The sequence below is a fragment of the Rattus norvegicus genome, chromosome 2, assembly GCF_021556685.1.
Source record: "Rattus norvegicus strain SHRSP/BbbUtx chromosome 2, alternate assembly SHRSP_T2T, whole genome shotgun sequence".
In the NCBI taxonomy this organism is placed as follows: Eukaryota; Metazoa; Chordata; class Mammalia; order Rodentia; family Muridae; genus Rattus; species Rattus norvegicus.
In genome coordinates, this window is record NC_141535.1 from 101,590,838 (window position 1) to 101,613,626 (window position 22,789).

Here is a 22,789-nt window from a genome sequence, read left to right on the forward strand (position 1 = left end):
TTCTGTACTATATATAAAGATTGTCTGTGTATTGTTCAGATGCTGATTTCTGTAAAGGTAGAGGTTGCCGTACAGGCTAGACTTTGGTATTTTTTGTTTGTTTGTTTGTTTGTTTGTTTGTTTGTTTTTAGGAAGCATCTCCTATCTCAGTGTTGTGTAACACTGGTTTAGTAAAGAGCTGAACAGTCTATACCAAAACAGAAAGGAATAGGCAGAACTTCTGGACAGTGATAGAAACTCTAGGAAAGAGTCAGAGAGGCAAAATATTTGTGATCCAGGCACAGAGAAAGAGAAAGTTGCTAGTACTAAGGAGAGGTAACAAGCCATGTGGTGGGACAGAACTAGATGGCCAGGTTTACTTAGATGCACTACTTAAGAGTCTGTCAAGCTAAGGCCAATTTGATAATAATAAAAGGTCTCAGTGGCCTTATTGGGAGCTGGCAGGTCAGACATTGTCTGGGATGATGACTAGCTGGCAGTCAAGCTCCACGGATCATCCTGTTGTTACCTCACCAAAGCAATGATTACACATTGTACACTACCACACTGAACTTCTTATATTCATGCTGGAAATTTGATCTCAGATCATATTGCAAACACTTTACTGTCTGCTGTGTGCATGCAGTTTTGCTATTATCATTTATCAAATAGCTTGTCTTTTATCCAGTGTGTGAATTTGACACATTTGTTTGAAATTCGGTGTCTATAATTGTTGAGTTTATTTCTTGGTATTCTACTATACTCTGTTGGTCTTCATTTCTAATTTTGTGCAAGTTATTATGTTGTCTTTGTCAATATTACTCTGTAGCATAATTTTAGGTCAGGTAGTTTGAAACTTTTTGTTTGGATTTCTTTGGCCATCTATGCTCACTTATTGTTCTTATACAGATTTGAGGATATTTTTCTTTTTCCTTTCCTTTCATTCTTTCTTTTTTTTTCATCATGCATGATATATCTTTGGAGATAAAGAAAGATGAATCCATATTAATGGTCCCTTTTGCCAATGGACTACTGTGGGTACAAATAGCCAACAATTGATCATAGTCTATATAATGTATCTGTTACTTTCTAATAGTTTCCTCTACTTTCTGCAAAGCTATTCCCCCCCATCAGTTATTTGTCCAGGGGAACTAGGATTTGCATCCCCCTTAAGAATATCAAATAATAGCTTATGTTCTCCAGTGGTTAGCTTAAGGTGAGGTCTTAGCTAATTAGCACTTTTCAAAATAATTTAAACTAAAGTGTCTTTTCTTGCTTGAATATTCTGTGCCACAAGTTTCTTTAGGATATAATCAATGCCCAAAATATTGAAAAGGATATTGTCTTTGAAAGGATATTGTCTTTTCTGGCAAACAATCACTCCCACAAATTTTAAAGCTGGTTTTATAAAAGCAAAGTCTTATAAACTCCTTTAGAGCAATAAAACTCCTTTAGAGAGATCAGCTAATGAAATATCCATAAAATAAATAATATACACTGAAACTTTCAAGCTCCTAACTTCTTGTATTGAAACAGCAACAAAATTTTTGACATAATATAGGGCTATTGACCATTCATTGAGGCAAAACTTTCCAATGATATCTATCGCTTCAAGAGTACTTTAAATTTCAAGCAGATGCACTAGAGGCAAACCTTTTACAATCATGAAAATGAGCAGGAATAGTATAAAAACAATTCTACAAATCTATAATAATTTGATAAGCATTTCCTGGAATGTCAGCTAGAGTAGAAAAGTCTCATCACCCCTTCAAAAACCCAGCAATAATCTCTACCTTCCCAAATTTTTCTTAGTTACAAATATGTGTGAGTTAGAATCTTGAGCCTGTGATCAAACTGCAAACTGCAGCCAGTGGAACACTGGCAATTTAACTATAATTTCCCTTGCAACACCAGAGCACAACCACAACTTTCAAAAGTAAATCTCAACCCCCAACAAACAATCTGGTCTCCAAAATCAACACCAAGTTCAGCACCCCCATGCTACAAAATTTGGTCAATTCCTGCACATAAACACACAACAGGGCAGCCTATAATACCTCACCAAAGAGACACTGCCTTAAATCCTTTATTTCTGTTTCTCTAACTAGGCTGCCTTGTCTGTTATCACTAGGAAAGGATGTGTTTAGTCCTACAATAACTTGATGAGCCAGGGTAGGTTGGTTGTGGGGGGGGGGGGTAGTTCTCCCTTCTCAAATGAGAAGGGGAGAGAGGAGCGGTTATGTGAGGGTGGAATTGGGAGGAGAGGGGTTTGCAATTGGAATGTAAAGTATAGAAGTAAATTAATTAATTGAAAAAAAGGAAGAGGAGGAGGAGAAAGTTAGAACACGATTCTATAGAGATGGAAACAGGAAAACTAGAGGTATTTACTGGGGATGGGTGAAGGGGGGCAACACAAAGAGAGACAATGAGTAGGGATAAATAACACAAGATAAAGTCATGTGAATTTTATTATTTTATATTTACTTAAAATTATATATGATAAAGACATATTCGTATGTATATGTATGTATAGTCATGTATATTTTAGTAAAAGTTAAACCATTTGGAGTGATAATACTTTCACCCCAAACCATAAACTACCTAACAAAACCTCCAATGACAGACATGAGGAACTTCCCTTCAATTTGTTGGCTAGAGGAGTCAATAAGGCCACCCAAACAATATAGGCTATTAGTATTGCCCTTGATTCTTTCCAGAAAAATAATGTAGGAATGTATTGCTGAAAACATCACATACTTTCAACACATGATTAAGAGGAATTGATCTAAATATAAATTGGAATCTTTCACTGTGAAGACTAGCTCTCACAGTATCAGAATAAGTTACTATAAGTTATAAGTTCTATAAACACTCAAAGGAGACAAGAAATCAATAGACCTATTCAACTTTAGTGCCTACAAACTACAATAATGAGCAGTACAGAAAGATATCCCTAAAGGTGCTTTTAAATCTTGGTAGTAACTAACAGGCACTAAATTGGACTTAAGGCTCAGTCAATAAGAGGAATTCATACCTGGCATTGTAAACCTAGCCAATTACTCATGGCTGGTGATGTCATGAGACCTAGAAATGACCTTATACTACCCCATTCTAATCCAGTATATTTTCTAACTGAATATTACTAATGCTTATACTTATTGGAAAAGGCAGATATCCTAACAGAAAGCCACAACTGGTTAAAGCACAGAAAAAGTGATCTGGGGTACACATCTCTAATAATACATTTCCAACACAATGTCTATACCTAAGCTTCAGAGAACATGACAGAAGAGGAGAAAGACATAGTATAAGAACAAAGAAACTAGGGTATCTAGCGTGAGATAGTCTCTCTGGAAAAAATGAAAGGACACATAATATATTGGGAGAAGGAGACAGATTCATAAATATGCTCAAAATGTGTTATGTGATATTCTTTAAATATTAACAAAACATTATATGATTTTTTAAAGTCAGAGTAGAGATTTCTCAAAAAAATTAAAACTTTGACAAAACTATACTCTTGCACATATGCACATATACTCAAAGAATTCTACATCTATATTAGCCTGGATGTCCATCAACAGATAGATACGGAAAATTGGATACATATATACAATGGAATTTTATTCAGCTAAAGAAAATTAAATTTTCATTAAAAATAAATCAAATTAAAAAATAATTATACTAAGTAATGTAACTTGCCCCAAGAAAGACTAACACCACATAGTTTCTCTCATATACAGGTCCTAGCTTCCAATTTCTCTCTTCATGTATATGTATATGGGAGTTAAGTGATTATAAATCTAAAAAGGGAGTCATAACAGAAAAAAAAGAAAAGAGAGGTGAGAGTAATAGAAGATGTGTCATAAAAGAAAAGAAGAGAACATTGGAATTAGAATGTTATGAACTGGAAGAGGAGCCATGAGAAAACCAGAGTAGAAAATAAAAGGGATAGAATTAATCAAAAGTCTATTATTGATTGATGCCAATCATAGGTACTGAAGGAGAGAGAAAAGTTCACAAAGATGCTAAGCCTCAATTTTCCAAAGGAGCAGAGTGTTCTAGCCTTCTACAAGACTGACACCCAGCAAACTCACTCTAGTTACTTTTTTCAAACATTATGCAAGGTTAATTGGGGTTGGTAAAGGTGCAAGCTACCAAAGTTACCATGCCCTTGCTGCATGTAAATCAGACAATCCACACAATCTCAGTCCCATTTGACCAGGGCTATCCATAAGCAAATGTAAGGGCTCCAGGTTTGTCAGAAGTGTCTTAGGACTGAGGTTAGTGCAGCTCCAAGTTGTCATATAACAAGTGCAGATTCCCTAGAGAAACAGGATTTTTCTCAAGGTTCAAGCCATCTCAAAACAATTTTACAGCCTCTACTAATTGACCCAAACATAGCAAAGGATTGCTGAAACATTTCATTCAAAGCCAGTCTCAAAGTCTTTACTATCCATTTCATTTAAAGCCAGACATAAAGGCTTTATTATACATATCACTACATTGTATGCACAAGAAAATGTATAAGGAAACTTATGATTGTGTATAAAAATTAAAAAAAAAAACTCCAAAAGAACGGTCATAGTAAAATGATCAAATAAATAAAAGACAGTTCTGACTTTCTCAAAAGCCATCTAGTAGTCCCATTGTGTATTAGGGTTCTTTTGCAGAGCAACCAATGAGATGAATATATGCATAGTATAATGCACATTAAAGAAAATATTATGTCATTTTATATTAAAATAGTGATATCTGCCTAATCGTGTTTCAGGGGTTTACAATGGGCTAGAGTAGGTGTTTCTCTTGACCAGGCTGAGAGACTGGTAGGTGCTCACTCCACATATGTTTGTGCTCGGCAGTCCCACTATGAAGTTGAAAACCTAGATGATTCCCAGAAAGCTGCTGGTCTTCAGTCCATGTTTCTTTCTAAAACACTGGTCAGAAAGAATCAGCAATAGGATGATTCAATTTCCAATAAGACAGAAGGATAAGAAGGCAAAATTTGAGTTATCTCCCTTTATCAGTTTCCCGTTTGTCTGGACTTATCAAACGGTACTGCATACTAAAAGAATGGGGCTCCTCCATCTATTAATCTAGTTCAGTATGTATGATTAGAAAAATTTTCACTTTTATTTATGTATGCATACTACAAATAGCAATGTGCTATTAACAAAACACTCTAATAATCATGGGTAACACATAAATGTGACCTCTTTATTCTATCATGGAATTCCTACTGTGCCACAACATTGACAAATTGCTGTTTTTAATATGTATTTTAACTTAATGGTCTTTATTCAGAGGGGAGAAATGTAGCAAATGCAGTAGTTCTTAGAAAAATTATAAGTGTACTACCTTATGCCATCAACTTTCAATTCACAGCAAAATTTTGACCTTCAGTAGTTGAAGAGAACATAAATGAAAATATAATAAAGATGTCTTTGAATCATAGTACTCTTTCCCACGTATTAGGTGGGGAAAATAATGGAAAAATAGAGGACTAGATTTAAGGCACCTTGACTAGTTTCTGAGGTGCCCTAAGCATACTGAATCTACATCTTAGAAACTTAACAAAAAATCTTGGTGAGAGTCTTCTGCTATAGTTCGAAATTACATTGCTAATATTGAGCCAAATTTAATTATGCTACATAATAGGCATGAAATGGTGTTATACGTTGAAATACACAGGTGAAGAAAAGTAAGCATATTCACACCAAATGTATCTGTCAAATAGTATTTCTTCTGAAGCAGGACGATGTTATTCTACAAGGAATGGGAATCTTCTATGTAGTGTGGTATATTTATAAGATAATACACACTGGAATTTTCTTTCCAAGTAACAACTCTACAACACCATTGCCACCAAAGCTTCGAAAACACAACAATGAAGATACCTGGAACTAGATGTAATCTGGCAGTGTTGGAGTAATACTCATATTAAAACATAATAATAACTTTGTGCTTTAGACAGTATTTCACAAGTGAAAATAACATGGCGATGAGTAATGTGAAAGGTACATTACAAAAGGTCACTGTTAATGAATGTTTCTAAGTATTAGGAATAGAATTAAATCAATATTCCTTTTGTAATAAAAAAAGGAGGGAGGAGAAAATTTATCTGAACATTTGCATCCTAAGAATTTATGAGGGAGAAATTTACATAACCATTGTCTCTCTCATTCAATAATACACAGACCAGGATATACCATTTAAATGATACAGAGTACATTATATCATGATGGGCAACAAACTATTAAAGGATTGTTCAGACACATCAGAATCCAATATGATATATAGATATTTGCTCTCACAACACTTATATACAATTGAAATGTTAATACCTAAGGTTTATATAATCACTGGGATGAACTTACTAACTAGCTGAGATTGATAGCTCAGGCTCTAACACTGTGTTCATTGCTTGCATTGTACCATAACCCAACAATATCATTTGTTGGAGATCCAGTATCCTAAAATCACTTATATCAACAAACTAGAAGAAGAAATGTCTCTCTTTACTTTGATCATTCTGGAAAACTTTCATAGCATTCTTTTGTAAAAATTGTTTACAATTAAAGTGTAACATGAGACTGTGAAATGTCGTCATGGAAACCATGAGAGAAGAGAAAAGAGAAATTTGAGGATTTAGTGAATTTTTTTTATTTTTAAAATACAATAGCTCCCTTAACAAAGTCAAGTATGCCATATGGTGAACTATGTGTGATAATTTTCTAAGCTTACAAATAGATTTCTGCAGCATGTGATCAAACCCTAAATCAGTACATTCCAAGTGAGCCCCATGGCACTCCTGCTCAGAATTCTCAAAATGATCAGATGTCAATATGTTAGACACTGCAAACAAAGAAAATTGGCTTAATTTGTTCTGTGGCTGTAATAAAATGTCCTGGCTGAAACAACTTAAGAGAGAAAAGTCTTATTTTGGAATACAATTTTAGAGGGATACAGTTTGTTAAACAGAGAAAACATGGTAGCAGTTGGATGCTAATAATAAACCATCCTTGGGGAACAGAGAGTGAACAAGAAATGGAACTCGGCTATGAAACCTCAAGACCATCCCACTGGCTTATTTCCTCAAGAAAGTTTTCAAATCCTATAAGTTCCATAAACTTCCCAAACAGAGACAAATACTACTGACCAGGTATGCAAACACATGTGCCTATGAGTGATACTTCATATTCAAGCTACAAGGAATTACTTGGAGTTTAATGTAGGCTCCTACACAATAATGACCCTTGAAATAGGAAAGATGTTTACCAAAAAAACTCACCCAGTTGGAAAAATAGAGAAGCCACTAAATTCAAAAGATTTTAATTAAAATATAATCTCTCCTTCACTATTTTCCCTCTAATATTTCCTATGTCACCTCCCTACCATAACCGCCAGTACCTAAGTTTCATGGCTCCTTTTATTCAAGCTTTTTTTTTTTTGTTCTTTTTTTCGGAGCTGGGGACCGAACCCAGGGCCTTGCGCTTCCTAGGCAAGCGCTCTACCACTGAGCTAAATCCCCAACCCCCATGGTTCCTTTTATTTAAACACATCTACATGTTTTGACAATTTATACTAATATAACCATATATATATACATATATATATATGATACATACATATGTATCTTATATATAATATGTTGATATATATAATACATACATATGAATGCTATATATGTTGTAATATATATGTATATGTATATGTATACACACACACACATATATATATATATATATATATATTAAACACTTGAGTCCTTATGCTTGTGACTCAGCATTTCGTATTGAATAACCAATAAGGGGGCTCCTCCCTGAGAAAGACTAATTCTTAGCAATCATTGGTTGCCAAAAGTCCTTTGTCTAAGCGTGGGGACCCAAGATATTTACACCTTCCACATTGCCTTGTCTATTAGTATTACTATTGTTTAGGTCTTATTAAGAAAACCATATTGTTCTGAGATCATAGGTACAGCTTCCTTGTCATTTCTAGGCAGTATAATCTTATAGCATACTTCTTGGTCCACTACTTCTTATGAGCCTTTCACCTCCTCTTCCTCTATGCTCCCTAATCCTTAGATATAGACACATTGTTCATGTATCATTGAAGCTGGGCACCCATGACCACTTCTTTGCATTTTGACTACTTATGCTTTTCTCTACTCCAAAGAGAGGTATCTTTAATAAGAGGTGAGAACTAAACTTGTGTGTGAGAATAAGGATGGGTATTTAAATTAGATTGGTCCAATAAAGAGTAGGGGTATAAATCAAACTTAAGTAAATCAGTAGCCTTCCTCTACTCAAATGACAAACAAGCTGAGAAAGAAATTAGGGAAATGATGCCTTTCAAAAGAGTCTCAAATATTATAAAATATCTTGGTATAACTTTAAACAAGCAAATGAAATATCTATATGACAAGAATTTCAAGACACTGAAGAAAGAAATTGAGGAAAATCTCAGAAAATGTAAAGATCTTCCATGCTCATAGATTGGCAGGATTAATGTAGTAAAGATGGCCATTTTGCAAAAAGCAATCTACAGATTCAAGCCAATCGCCATCAAATTTCCTACTCAATTCATTTTTCCCCATATTTATTAAATTGGGTATTTCTTATTTACCTTTCAAATGTTATTCCCTTTTCCGAGTTCCAGGCCAACATCCCTCTAACTCTTACCCCTCCCGCTCTATATGGGTGTTCCCCTCCAAATCCTCCCCCCCATTACCGCCCTCCCCTGAAAATTCCATTCACTGGGGGTCCAGCATTGGTAGGAACAAGGGCTTCCCATTCCATTGGTGCCCTTACTAGGCTACTCATTGCGACCTATGCAGTGGGACCTCAGGGTCAGTCTAGGTATAATCTTTGGGTAGTGGCTTAGTCCCTGAAAGCTCTGATTGGTTGGCATTGTTCTTCATATGGGGTCTCAAGCCCCTTCAGCTCTTTCAGTCCTTTCTCTGATTCCTTCAATGGGGTCCCATTCTCAGTTCAGTGGTTTGCTGCTGGCATTCGCCTATGTATTTGCCATATTCTGGCTGTGTCTCTCAGGAAAGATCTACATCCGGTTCCTGTCAGCCTGCACTTCATTGCTTCATCCATCTTATCTAGTTTGGTGGCTGTATATGTATGGGCCACATGTGGGGCAGGCTCTGAATGGGTGTTCCTTCTGCCTCTGTTCTAAAAGTTGCTTCCCTATTCCCTGCCAAGGGTTTTCTTGTTCTTCTTTTAAAGAAGGAGTGAAGCATTCACATTTTGGTCACCTTCTTGAGTTTCATGTGTTCTGTGCATCTAGGGTAATTCAAGCATTTGGGCAAATAGCCACTTAAAATGAGTGCATACCATGTGTGTTTTTCTGTGATTGGGTAACCTCACTCAGGATAATATTTTCCAGTTCCATCCATTTGTCTATGAATTTCATAAAGTCATTGTTTTTGATAGCTGAGTACTATTCCATTGTGTAGATATACCAAATTCCTGTATCCATTCCTCTGTTGAAGGGCATCTGGGTTCTTTCCAGCTTCTGGCTATGATTAATAAGGCTTCTTTGAACATAGGAGCATGTGCCTTAGTTATATGTTGGGGCATCTTTTGGGTATATGCCCAAGAGAGGAATAGCTGTGTCCTCAGGTATTGCAATGTCCAATTTTCTGAGGAACCACCAGACTGATTTCCAGAGTGTTTGTACCAGTCTGCAATCCTACCAACAATGGAGGAGTGTTCTTCTTTCTCCACCTCCTCGCCAGCATTTGCTGTCACCAGAGTTTTTGATCTTAGCCATTCTGACAGGTGTGAGGTGGAATCTCAGGGTTGTTTTGATTTGCATCTCCCTATGACTAAAGATGTTGAACATGTCTTTAGGTGCTTCTCAGCCATTCGATATTCCTCAGCTATGAATTGTTTGTTTACCTCTGAACCCCATTTTTTTAGTTTGATGAATCTTTTTTTATTAACTTGAGTATTTCTTATTTACATTTTGATTGATATTCCCCTTTCCGGTTTCCAGGCCAACATCCCCCTAGCCCCTCTCCCTCCTCTTCTATATGGGCTTCCCCCTCCAATCCTCTCCCCAATTACCACCCTCCCCCCAACAATAACATTCACTGGGGGTTCAGTCTTGGCAGGACCACGGCCTTCCCCTTCCACTGGTGCTCTTACTGGACTATTCATTGCTACCTATGAGGTTGGCACACAGGGTCAGTCCATGTATAGTCTTTGGGTAGTGGCTTAGTCTCTGGAAGCTCTGGTTGGTTGGCATTATTGTTCATATCTTGAGCCCCTTCAAGCTTTTCCAATACTTTCTCTGATTCCTTCAACCGGGGTCCCATTCTCAGTTCAGTGGATTGCTGCTGGCATTTGCCTATATACTTGCTCCATTCTGGGTGTCTCTCAGGAGAGATCTACATCCACTGAACCTCATTTTTAATAGGGTTATTTGCCTCCGTTCAGTCTAATGTCATGAGTTCTTTGTATATTTTTGATATAAGGCCTCTATCAGTTGTAGGATTGGTAAAGATCTTTTTCCAATCTGTTGGTTGCTGTTTTGTCCTAACAACAGTGTCCTTTGCCTTACAGAAGCTTTGTAGTTTTATGAGATCCTATTTGTTGATTCTTGATCCTAGATCATAAGTCATTTGTGTTTTCTTCAGGTAATTTTCTCCAGTGACCATGTGTCTGAGAATCTTTGCCACTTTTCCTCCTATTAGTTTGAGTGTATCTGGTTTGATATTGAGGTCTTTGATCCACTTGTACTTAAGCTTTGTACAGGATGATAAGCATGGATCTATCTTCATTCTTCTACATGCTGACCTCCAGTTGAACCAGGACCATTTGCTGAGAATGCTCTTTTTCCATTTGATGGTTATGGGTCCTTTGTCAAAAATCAAGTTACCATAGTTTTGTGGGTTCATTTCTGGGTCTTCAATTCTATCTACTGGTCTATCTGTCTGTCTCTGAACCAATACCATACAGTTTTTATCACTATTGTTCTGTAATACTGCTTGAGTTCAGAGATAGTGATTCCCCCAGAAGTCCTTTCATTGCTGAGGGCAGTTTTAGCTATCCTAGGTATTTTGTTAATTCCCATCAGTTTACAAATTGTTCTGTCTAACTCTATGAAGAATTCGATTGGAATTTTCATGGGGATTGCATTGAATCTGTAGATCACTTTTGATAAAATGGTCATTTTTACTGTATTAATCCTGCCAATCCATGAGCCTGGGAAATCTTTCCATCTTCTGAGAGCTACTTCAATTTCTTTCTTCAGAGGCTTGAAGTTCTTATCATACAGATCTTTCACTTGCTTGGTTAAACACAGAGCCAGGTATTTTATATTATTTGGAACTATTATGAAGGGTGTTGTTTCCCTAATTTTTCTCACCTGTTTTTCTTTTGTGTAGAGAAAGGCTATTGATTTATTTGAGTCAATTTTGTACCCAGCCACTTTGTTAAAGGTGTTTGTCAGGTTTACTAGTTCTTTGGTGGAACTTTTGGTTCACTTATACATATATTATCATATCATCTGCAAATAGTTATATTTTGACTTCTTCCTTTCAAATCTGTATCCCTCTGATCTCCATTCGTTGTCTGATTGCTCTGGCTAGGACTTTGAGAACTATATTGAATAAGTAGGGAGAGAGTGGGCAGCCTTGTCTAGTCCCTGATTTCAGTGGGATTGCTTCCAGTTTCTCTTCACTTAGTTAAATGTTAGCTACTGGTTTGCTGAATATGGCTTTAACTATGTTTAGGTATGGGCCTTGAATTCCTGTTCTTTCCAGGTGTTTTATTATGAAGGGTTGATGAATTTTGTCAAATTCTTTCTCAGCATTTAATGAAATGTTCATGTAGTTTTTATTTTTGAGTTTGTTTATATAGTGGATTACATTGATCGTTTTCCGTGTATTAAACCATCCCAGCATACCTGGGATGAAGCCTACTTGACCATGATGTATATTTGTTTTGATGTGTTCTTAGAGGCGGTTTGCAAGAATTTTATTGAGTATTTTTGTGTCAATATTCATAAGGGAAATTGGTCTGAAGTTCTCTTTCTTTGTTGGGTCTTTGTGTGGTTTAGGTTTAAGATGTGATAGAATTCTGCACTGAACCCATCTGGACCTGGGCTCTATTTTTTTTGGGGGGGGGAGACTTTCAATGACTGCTTCTATTTCTTTAGGAGTTGTGAGGTTATTTAAATTGTTTATCTGTTCCTGATGTAGCCTTGCTACCTGATATCTGTCTAGGAAATTGTCCATTTCCTGTAGTTTTCAAGTTTTGTTGAATATAGGCTTTTATAGTAAGGTCTGATGATTTTTTGAATTTCCTCTGATTCTGTAGTTATGTCTCCCTTTTCATTTCTGATTTTGTTAATTAGGACACACTTTCTGTGTCCTCTGGTTAATCTGTTTAAGGTTTTATGTATCTTGTTGATTTTCGCAAAGAACAAGCTTTTGGTTCTGTTGATTCTTTCTATGGTCCTTTTTGTTTCTACTTGGTTGATTTCAGCTCTGAGTTTGATTGTTTCCTGCTTTCTACTCCTCTTGGGTGTATTTGCTTCTTTTTGTTCTAGAACTTTAAGGTGTGCTGTTAAGCTGCTGATATATGCTCTCTCCTGTTTCTTTAGCAGGCACTCAAAGCATTGAGCTTTCCTCTTAGCACAGCTTTCATTGTGTCCCATAAGTTTGGGTAAGTTGTACTTTCATTTTCATCAAATTCTAAGAAGTCTTTTATTTCTTACTTTATTTCTTCCTTGACCAGGTTATCATTGAGTAGAGCATTGTTCAACTTCCATTAATATGTGGCCGTTCTTTCCTTATTATTACTGAAGACCAGCTTTAGCCCATGGTGGTCAGACAGGACACATGGGATTATTTTTATCTTTCTGTATATGTCAAGGCCTGTTTTGTGCCTGATTATATGGTCAATTTTGGAGAAAGTACCGTGAAGTGGTGAGAAGAAGGTATATCCTTTTGTTTTAGGATAGAATGTTCTATAAACATCAGTTAAGTCGATTTGGTTCATAACTTCTCTTAGTTTGTCTATGTTTCTGTTTAATTTCTGTTTCCATGATCTGTTCATTGATGAGAGTGGGTATTGAAATCTCCTACTATTATTGTGTGAGGTGCAATGTGTGCTTTGAGCTTTAGAAAGGTTTCTTTTATGTATGTAGGTGCACTTGTATTTGGAGTATAGATATTTAAGATTGAGAGTTCATCTTGATGGATTTTTTCTTTGATGAATATAAAGTGTCCTTTCTTATTTTTTTATTTCTTTTGGTTGAAAATCGATTTTTATTCGATATTAGAATGGCTATGCCACCTTGCTTCTTCAGACCATTTGCTTGGAAAGTTGTTTCCTAGCCATTTACTCTGAGGTAGTGTCTGTCTTCGTCTCTGAGGTGTGTTTCAGTGGGTTCTGATTACATATCCAATTTGTTAATCTGTGCCCTTTTATTGGGGAATTCAGTCCATTGTTTTTGACAGATATTAAGGAATAGAGTTTTTTGCTTCCTGTTAGCTTCGTATTTGGAGGTGAGATTATGTTTGTGTGCTTGCCTTCTCTTTGTCACAAAATGATTAGTCTCTTGCTTTGTCTAGAGTTTAGCTTGCCTCATTGTGTTGGGTTTTACCATTTATTATCCTTTGTAGGGCTGGGTTTGTAGAACGATATTGTGTAAATTTGGTTTTGTAATGGAATATCTTGGTTTCTCTTTCTATGTTAATTGAGTTTTGCTGGATATAATAACCTGGGCTGGAATTTTTGTTCTCTTAGGGTCTGTATGACATCTATCCAGAATCTTCTGGCTTTCACAGTCTCTGGTGAGAAATCTGGTGTGATTCTGATAGGTCTGCCTTTATATGTTACTTAACCTTTTTTCCCTTACTGCTTTTAATATCCTTCCTTTGTTTTGTGCATTTGGTGTTTTGACTATTATGTGACAGGAGGAGTTTTTTTCTGGTCCAATTTGTTTGGAGTTGTGTAGGTTTCTTGTATGTTTATGGGCATCTCTTTCTTTAGGTTAGGGAAGTTTTCTTCTATGATTTTTTTTTGGAGATATGTACTGGTCCTTTGAGCTGGGAGTCTTCAGTCTCTTCTATACCTATTATCCTTAGGTTTGATCTTCTCATTGTGTCCTGGATTTCCTGTGTGTTTTGGACCAGTAGCTTTTTCTGTTTTACATTATCTTTGACAGTTGTGTTGATGATTTCTATGGAATCTTCTGCTCCTGAGATTCTCTCTTCTATCTCTTGTATTCTGTTGGTGATGCTTGTATCTGTGGCTCCTTGTCTCTTCCTTTGGTTTTCTATATCCAGAGTTGTCTCCCTTTGTGTTTTCTTTATTGCTTCTCTTTCCATTTTTTAATTCCTTCACCTGTTTGATTGTGTTTTCCTGTAATTCTTTCAGGAATTTTTGTGATTCTTCTCTATAGGCTTCTACTTTTTTATTTATGTTTTCCTGCATTTCTCTAAGGGAGTTTTTAATGTCTTTCTTGAAGTCTTCCATCATCATGATCAAATGTTATTTAAAATCTAGATCTTGCTTTTCTAGTGTGTTTGGATATTCAGTGTTTGCTTTGGTGGGAGAATTGGGCTCCAATGAAGCCATGTAGTCTTGTTTTCTGTTGCTTGGTTTCCTGTGTTTGCCTCTCTCCATCAGGTTGTCCCTGCTGTTACTTGTTCTGCTATTCCTGACAGTGGCTAGACTGTCCTATAGGCCTGTGTGTCAAGAGTGCTGTAGATCTGTTTTCCTATTTTATTTTAGCCAGTTAATGGGAACAGAGTGTTCTGCTTTTAGGCATGTAGTCTTCCCTATCTACTGGTCTTCAGTTGTTCCTGTGGGTGTGCATACTTTGTCCACCAAGTAGGTCACTTGGATCAGAAAAGTTGGTCTTAACTCTGGTCTTGGTCCTGAAGTCGCTCTTTGTGGGTGGGTTTCAGCTCTCCATGGGGGCAGCAACCGGAAGAGCCTGCCTTGCCTGTTCTCTGGTCCTGTGCACAGGGGACCCAGATGGTACTAGGCATTTTCCTCTAGAGTCAGAAATGTGGCCAGAGAGTAGTGTCACCTCTGGTTTCCTAGGCCTGTCTGCCCCTCTGAAGGTCTGGCTCTCCCACCCAAAAGGATTTGGGTGCAGGGAGCTGTTTGACCCGGTCCCTTCAGATCCAGGCATTGTCTGGACTGCAGGTTACCTGCAGCTTGAGTGCCCCTATCTTCCTGTTCCCAGAGGCCCTATACAGTTTCCTCTTGGCCAGGGACATGGGCAAGGGTGGGCAGCACTGGTGGTCTCTCTTGCCCTGTAGTCTCAGGGGTGCCCACCTGTCTGGACAATGAGCTCTCTCTCTCCCATGGGGTTTGGGAACAGGGAGCTGTGGGCTGAGATCAGAAAGGTTTGGGCTTCAGCTAAAAACTGAAAATGTCTGGTCCCAGAGGAATTTTGCCTTTGTGTGTCCTGAGTCCACCAGACACTTGGAGCAGAAAAGTTGGTCTTACCTCTGGTCTTGGGCCTGAAGTCACTCCTTGGGGCTGGCTTTCAGCCTTCAGGGAGGGCAGCAACCAGAAGGGCCTGCCCTTACTTCTGGGTCCCTGTGCACAGGGGGCCCTGATGGCACTAGGTGTTTTCCTCTAGAGTCAGAAAAGTGGGCAGAGAGTATTCTCCTCTGGTTTCCCAGCATGTCTCTCCTACTCAATTCTTTATAGAGATAGAAAAAGCAATTTGGAAATTTATTTGGAATAACAAGAAACCCAGGATAGCAAAAACTATACTCAACAATAAAAGAACTGGGGGAATAACCATCCCTGACTTCAAGCAGTATTACAGAGCAATAGTCATAAAACCTATATGGTATTGGTAAAAATATGGGCAGATAGATCAGTGGAACAGAATTGAATACCCAGAAATGAACCCACACACCTATGGTCACTTGATCTTTGAAAAAGGAGCTAAAACCATCCAATGGAAGAAAGATAGCATTTTCAACAAATGGTGCTGTTTCAACTGGAGGTCAGCATGTAGAATAGTGCAATTTGATCCATTCTTATCACAATAACAAAGCGTGAGTCCAAGTGGATTAAGGACCTCCACATCAAACACTCAAACTAATAAAACAAAAAGTGGGGAAGAGCCTCGTCGAACACATGCGCAGGGGGGAAAACTTCATGAACAACACACCAATGGCTTACACTCTAAGATCAAGAATCAACAAATGGAACCTCATAAAACCGCAAAGCGTCTGTAAGGCAAAAGACACTGTCATTAGGACAAAATGGCAACCAACAGATGGGGAAAATATCTTTACCAACCCTTCATCTGATAAAGGACTAATACCCAAAATATACAAATAACTCAAGAAGTTAGACTCCAGAGAGCCAAATAACCCTATTAAAAATGGGGTACAGAGCTAAACAAAAAATTCTAAGCTGAAGATAATTGAATGGCCAAAAAGCACCTAAGAAAATATTCAACATCCTTAGCCATCAGGGAAATGCAAATCAAAACAACCCTGAGATTCCACCTCACACCTGTCAGAATAGCTAAGAGTAAAAAGTCTGGCGACAGCAGATGCTGGCGAGGATGTGGAGAAAGAGGAACACTCCTCCATTGTTGGGGGGATTGTACAACGGTACAATCATTCTGGAAATCAGTCTGGAGGTTCCTCAGAAAATTGGACATTGCACTACCTGAGGACCCAGCTATACCTCTCTTGGGCATATACCCAAAAGATGCTTCAACAAATAATGAAGACACATGCTCCACTATGTTCATAGCAGCCTCACTTATAAAAGCCAGAAGCTGGAAAGAACCCAGATGCCCTTCAACAGAGGAATGGATACAGAAAATGTGGTACATCTACACAATGGAATACTACTCTGCTATCAAAAACAATGACTTTCTGAAATTCATAGGCAAATGGATGGAACTGGAAAATATCATCCTGAGTGAGGTAACCCAATCACAGAAAAATACACATGATATGCACTCATCTATAACTGAATATTAGTCAAAAAGCTTAAATTACCCAAGATGCAATCCACAGAGCACAGGAAGCTCAAGAAGAAGGATGGTCAAAATGCAGATGTCCCCACTCTAAAAGGGAGAAAAATATCCATAGGAGGGGATATTGAAGCAAAGTTTAGAGCAGCAACTCAAGGAACGGTCATTCAGAACCTGCCCCATATCTGGCCCATATATATGCAGCCACCAAAACTAGATAAGATTGATGAAGCTAAAAAATGCATGCTGAAAAGGACCAGATATAGGTCTCTCCTGAGAGACACATCAGAGCATGTCCAATACAGAGGTCAATGCTAGCAGCAAACCACCTGCAAACCTGAGAACAGGACCCCCTTGGGGGGAATTAGAGGAAGTTTTGAAAGGGTTGAAGGAGCTTGCAACCCCAAAAGAACAACAATGCCAAGTAACCAGAGCTTCCAGGGACTAAACCACTACCGAAAGACTATACATGGGCTGACCCAGGGCTCCAACTGCATATGTAGCAGAGAATACCCTTGTTGGTGCACCAGTAGGAAAGGAAGCCCTTGATGCTTCCAAGGATGGACCCCCAGTGCAGAGGAATATGGGGTGCGGGCAGTAAGGTAGATGTATGGGTGGATACCTGCAAGGGGGAAGGGTTGGGAGGAGATCAAGGTTTATGGACAAACCAGGAAGGGGAATAACATTTGAAATGTATGTAAAGGAATATATGTAATAATTTTTTAAAAGCAGAGAAAATAGAAAATAGCCTCAAACACATTGGTATGGGACAAAATTTCCTATACAGTTCAGACTCTAAGGTCAATAATTGATAAGTGGGACCTCATGAAACAAAAAAGCTTCTGTAAGGCAAATGACATTTTCAATAGAAAAAAAGAGCAGCCTACACATTTTGGCAAAGATTTCAATACCTCCACATCTAACAGCGGGCTAATATACAAAACATATAAAGATCTCGGGAACCGGAAAGAAACAGACCGGATAAACAGTTCTCTGCACCCAAATCCCGTGGGAGGGAGAGCTAAACCTTCAGAGAGGCAGACAAGCCTGGGAAACCAGAAGAGACTGCTCCCTGCACACACATCTCGGACGCCAGAGGAAAAAGCCAAAGACCATCTGGAACCCTGGTGCACTGAAGCTCCCGGAAGGGGCGGCACAGGTCATCCTGGTTGCTGCCACTGCAGAGAGCCCCTGGGCAGCACCCCACGAGCGAACCTGAGCCTCGGGACCACAGGTAAGACCAAATTTTCTGCTGCAAGAAAGCTGCCTGGTGAGCTTGGGACACAGGGAAGCAGAATTTCTCTAGGACCGGGCACGTTCTGTGTTTACTGGAAGTCCCACACCCGCGGATCCCGGCCCGAAGCAGCTCTCTGCTCCCAGACCCTGTGAGAGAGAGACCCAACCGCCTGGTCAGGTGGGCACTCCTGAGGCAGCAGAGCGGAAGAGACCAACAACACTGCTCACCCCTGCCCACATCCCTGGCCCAAGAGGAAACTGTATAAGGCCTCTGGGCTCCCGTGGAGGAGGGCCCAGGAGCAGCAGGACACCTGCCTGAGACACCACCGGAACCTGAAGGAAACAGACCGGATAAACAGTTCTCTGCACCCAAATCCCGTGGGAGGGAGAGCTGAACCTTCAGAGAGGCAGACAAGCCTGGGAAACCAGAAGAGACTGCTCTCTGCACACACATCTCGGACGCCAGAGGAAAAAGCCAAAGACCATCTGGAACCCTGGTGCACTGAAGCTCCCGGAAGGGGCGGCACAGGTCTTACTGGTTGCTGCTGCTGCAGAGAGCCCCTGGGCAGCACCCCACGAGCGAACCTGAGCCTCGGGACCACAGGTAAGACCAAATTTTCTGCTGCAAGAAAGCTGCCTGGTGAACTCAAGACACAGGCCCACAGGAACAGCTGAAGACCTGTAGAGAGGAAAAACTACACGCCCGAAAGCAGAACACTCTGTCCCCATAACTGACTGAAAGAGAGGAAAACAGGTCTACAGCACTCCTGACACACAGGCTTATAGGACAGTCTAGCCACTGTCAGAAATAGCAGAACAAAGTAACACTAGAGATAATCTGATGGCGAGAGGCAAGCGCAGGAACCCAAGCAACAGAAACCAAGACTACATGGCATCATCGGAGCACAATTCTCCCACCAAAACAAACATGGAATATTCAAACACACCAGAAAAGCAAGATCTAGTTTCAAAATCATATTTGATCATGATGCTGGAGGACTTCAAGAAAGACATGAACACACTTAGGGAAACACAGGAAAACATAAATAAACAAGTAGAAGCCTACAGAGAGGAATCGCAAAAATCTCTGAAAGAATTCCAGGAAAACACAATCAAACAGTTGAAGGAATTAAAAATGGAAATAGAAGCAATCAAGAAAGAACACATGGAAACAACCCTGGATATAGAAAACCAAAAGAAGAGACAAGGAGCTGTAGATACAAGCTTCACCAACAGAATACAAGAGATAGAAGAGAGAATCTCAGGAGCAGAAGATTCCATAGAAATCATTGACTCAACTGTCAAAGATAATGTAAAGCAGAAAAAGCTACTGGTCCAAAACATACAGGAAATCCAGGACTCAATGAGAAGATCAAACCTAAGGATAATAGGTATAGAAGAGAGTGAAGACTCCCAGCTCAAAGGACCAGTAAATATCTTCAACAAAATCATAGAAGAAAACTTCCCTAACCTAAAAAAAGAGATACCCATAGACATACAAGAAGCCTACAGAACTCCAAATAGATTGGACCAGAAAAGAAACACCTCCCGTCACATAATTGTCAAAACACCAAACGCACAAAATAAAGAAAGAATATTAAAAGCAGTAAGGGAAAAAGGTCAAGTAACATATAAAGGGAGACCTATCAGAATCACACCAGACTTCTCGCCAGAAACTATGAAGGCCAGAAGATCCTGGACTGATGTCATACAGACCCTAAGAGAACACAAATGCCAGCCCAGGTTACTGTATCCAGCAAAACTCTCAATTAACATTGATGGAGAAACCAAGATATTCCATGACAAAACCAAATTTACACAATATCTTTCTACAAATCCAGCACTACAAAGATAATAAATGGTAAAGCCCAACATAAGGAGGCAAGCTATACCCTAGAAGAAGCAAGAAACTAATCATCTTGGCAACAAAACAAAGAGAATGAAAGCACACAAACATAACCTCACATCCAAATATGAATATAAAGGGAAACAATAATCAATATTCCTTAATATCTCTCAATATCAATGGCCTCAACTCCCCAATAAAAAGACATAGATTAACAAACTGGATATGCAACGAGGACCCTGCATTCTGCTGCCTACAGGAAACACACCTCAGAGACAAAGACAGACACTACCTCAGAGTGAAAGGCTGGAAAACAACTTTCCAAGCAAATGGTCAGAAGAAGCAAGCTGGAGTAGCCATTCTAATATCAAATAAAATCAATTTCCAACTAAAAGTCATCAAAAAAGATAAGGAAGGACACTTCATATTCATCAAAGGAAAAATCCACCAAGATGAACTCTCAATCCTAAATATCTATGCCCCAAATACAAGGGCACCTACATACATAAAAGAAACCTTACTAAAGCTCAAAACACACATTGCACCTCACACAATAATAGTGGGAGACTTCAACACCCCACTCTCATCAATGGACAGATCATGGAAACAGAAATTAAACAGTGATGTCGACAGACTAAGAGAAGTCATGAGCCAAATGGACTTAACAGATATTTATAGAACATTCTATCCTAAAGCAAAAGGATATATCTTCTTCTCAGCTCCTCATGGTACTTTCTCCAAAATTGACCATATAATTGGTCAAAAAACGGGCCTCAACAGGTACAGAAAGATAGAAATAATCCCATGCATGCTATCGGACCACCACGGCCTAAAACTGGTCTTCAATAACAATAAGGGAAGAATGCCCACATATACGTGGAAATTGAACAATGCTCTATTCAATGATAACCTGGTCAAGGAAGAAATAAAGAAAGAAATTAAAAACTTTTTAGAATTTAATGAAAATGAAGATACAACATACCCAAACTTATGGGACACAATGAAAGCTGTGCTAAGAGGAAAACTCATAGCGCTGAGTGCCTGCAGAAAGAAACAGGAAAGAGCATATGTCAGCAGCTTGACAGCACACCTAAAAGCTCTAGAACAAAAAGAAGCAAATACACCCAGGAGGAGTAGAAGGCAGGAAATAATCAAACTCAGAGCTGAAATCAACCAAGTAGAAACAAAAAGGACTATAGAAAGAATCAACAGAACCAAAAGTTGGTTCTTTGAGAAAATCAACAAGATAGATAAACCCTTAGCCAGACTAACGAGAGGACACAGAGAGTGCGTCCAAATTAACAAAATCAGAAATGAAAAGGGAGACATAACTACAGATTCAGAGGAAATTAAAAAAAATCATCAGATCTTACTATAAAAACCTATATTCAACAAAATTTGAAAATCTTCAGGAACTGGACAATTTCCTAGACAGATACCAGGTATCGAAGTTAAATCAGGAACAGATAAACCAGGTAAACAACCCCATAACTCCTAAGGAAATAGAAGCAGTCATTAAAGGTCTCCCAACCAAAAAGAGCCCAGGTCCAGACGGGTTTAGTGCAGAATTCTATCAAACCTTCATAGAAGACCTCATACCAAAATTATCCAAACTATTCCACAAAATTGAAACAGATGGAGCCCTACCGAATTCCTTCTACGAAGCCACAATTACTCTTATACCTAAACCACACAAAGACACAACAAAGAAAGAGAACTTCAGAACAATTTCCCTTATGAATATCGACGCAAAAATTCTCAATAAAATTCTGGCAAACCGAATTCAAGAGCACATCAAAACAATCATCCACCATGATCAAGTAGGCTTCATCCCAGGCATGCAGGGATGGTTTAATATACGGAAAACCATCAACGTGATCCATTATATAAACAAACTGAAAGAACAGAACCACATGATCATTTCATTAGATGCTGAGAAAGCATTTGACAAAATTCAACACCCCTTCATGATAAAAGTCCTGGAAAGAATAGGAATTCAAGGCCCATACCTAAACATAGTAAAAGCCATATACAGCAAACCAGTTGCTAACATAAAACTAAATGGAGAGAAACTTGAAGCAATCCCACTAAAATCAGGGACTAGACAAGGCTGCCCACTCTCTCCCTACTTATTCAATATAGTTCTTGAAGTTCTAGCCAGAGCAATCAGACAACAAAAGGAGATCAAAGGGATACAGATCGGAAAAGAAGAGGTCAAAATATCACTATTTGCAGATGACATGATAGTATATTTAAGTGATCCCAAAAGTTCCACCAGAGAACTACTAAAGCTGATAAACAACTTCAGCAAAGTGACTGGGTATAAAATTAACTCAAATAAATCAGTTGCCTTCCTCTATACAAAAGAGAAACAAGCCGAGAAAGAAATTAGGGAAACGACACCCTTCATAATAGACCCAAATAATATAAAGTACCTCGGTGTGACTTTAACCAAGCAAGTAAAAGATCTGTACAATAAGAACTTCAAGACACTGAGGAAAGAAATTGAAGAAGACCTCAGAAGATGGAAAGATCTCCCATGCTCATGGATTGGCAGGATTCATATAGTAAAAATGGCCATTTTACCAAAAGCAATCTACAGATTCAATGCAATCCCCATCAAAATACCAATCCAATTCTTCAAAGAGTTAGACAGAACAATTTGCAAATTCATCTGGAATAACAAAAAACCCAGGATAGCTAAAGCTATCCTCAACAATAAAAGGACTTCAGGGGGAATCA